Raw genomic sequence first — 1933 nt, 5'->3', positions numbered from 1 at the left:
CTGGATATTTGAGAACTCATCTTTTTTTTTTTTAAGCAACACATCTATCTATAATATGTTTCCTAGACTTGTTTCACAAAATTCACCTCCTAGGATATGGTTTAGACTAATCGTTTTCTGTTTCTTTTTTAATTGCTTAGTCAGAAAGACAGAGATAATTGTAAGATTAAAATGAATAACCTGGAACAGGATAATGGCTTAGCAGATATTTGTCACCAAACCTGATGATCTGAATTTAATCCATGGAACTCACAAAATGGAAGAATAAACTTACATTTCTAAGTTATCCACTAACTGTCACATGAATGTCATGGAATGTACACATCTATACCAATTTTTTTTTTCTTTCAGGCCACCAACTAGATCCCAAATCATGACATGAAAACATCTTACTAATTATGAATTCTTGGCCTTATCTTGGCTCTTATTTTAATATGTTTCTCTTTATCTACATTTTGCCTTGGGCATTTTTAGCTTTCTTTCCTTCTGTTTGTCTTACTTTCACTACTTCTCATGTCTGTCTGTTTGACAACCACCTGACTTCTTGTCTCAGGCCTCTCTCTCCCTCCCTCCAAGCCAAAGATTTTTCCTCCTACTTATTCTCTCTGCCCACTAGTCCTTATTGCCCTTTTCCTTCATAGCTATTGGCTTTCCAGCTTTTTATAAAACCATAAGGTTCCTTAGGAAGGCAAGGTGAAACAAATACAACATGTCTTTACATAATTAAATAAATGCAGCCCAAACAAATGCAACATATCTTTACATCATGAACAAAGGCTGCAGAAAGAAATGTAGCACCTTCATATAAAGTAATCATCATAAACAATGTAACACATCTTTACATAGTATAAATAGTATTCTATAACACACTTTTCCCTGACACACAGAATAAAAACTATATTTTAAAAGTATTCATTGTGTATAATATTTATATTTTTGGAACTGGGCATTTAATTTCATCTAAAACTTTCCTAAATTTGAGTGCCCATTTGAATGCCAAAGTTCAAGTCTTAATGAAATTTTCAAATATGGTCAGCATTAAAGCCTTATCTATTTTCTTTATGATGAAGTTACTCTGACATTATCATGGTTTACTCCACTACTGTTGAACAGGACTCTGTGAGTGAAAACATTGCTTAAAATATTACTAGTTCATTTTTATATATTCATTATTGCTCTCCTAAGGATCTTACTTCAGAAAGGAATTTTTTACTCTGAGACCAATAATAATATAGAGGTATAGTACATGGGATTTAGACATTAAAATGTATTTTTCTACCAATAATTTAGTTTCAGACACTGCTGGATACATAATATTTGCTAATCTCCTGCAACTAAATACAAAAATTGTCAATTTAAATTTAACTCAATAACCTATTTTCAGCTTATTCAGTCACAAATTAAAAGCCCTTATTCATTTGTGCTACTTTCTTAAGATTGCTACAACAAATAACAAAGATTTAATGACCTGGAACAAAGGAAGTATATTTTCTTATGTGTCTGAAGTGAGACACCCACATAAAACATCTTAGTAGGAGCTAACTCTTCTGAAGGCTTCACTGAAGGAAGCCATTTTCTCTCCAGCTGTTAAGTTTGCTTGTTTTGTATTTAAATAATTTTCCTCTCTGCCTCAGTGTTCAGATGGCTTTGTCTTTGTTTTCCTTCCCTTCTGTAAGTACAGTTGGACTTTTTGGATTTGGACTAACCAAACCAACCCAGGATCATGTCATTTTGTGGTCTCTTTTTATTGAAAACATATTTTTCACACAATTTTTTTATTATTTATCTATTTATTAAAGATTTCTGTCTCTTCCCTGCCACCACCTCCCATATCCCTCCCCCTCCCCCAAACAACTCCCCCTCTCTCATCAGCCTGAAGAACAGACCAGGTTCCCTGCACTGTGGGGAGTCCAAGGACCTCCCACCTCCTTCC

Source organism: Microtus ochrogaster, assembly GCF_000317375.1.
Source record: "Microtus ochrogaster isolate Prairie Vole_2 chromosome 14 unlocalized genomic scaffold, MicOch1.0 chr14_random_1, whole genome shotgun sequence".
In the NCBI taxonomy this organism is placed as follows: Eukaryota; Metazoa; Chordata; class Mammalia; order Rodentia; family Cricetidae; genus Microtus; species Microtus ochrogaster.
The sequence above is the reverse complement of the archived record's forward strand: the minus strand, read 5'-3'. Positions refer to the sequence as shown.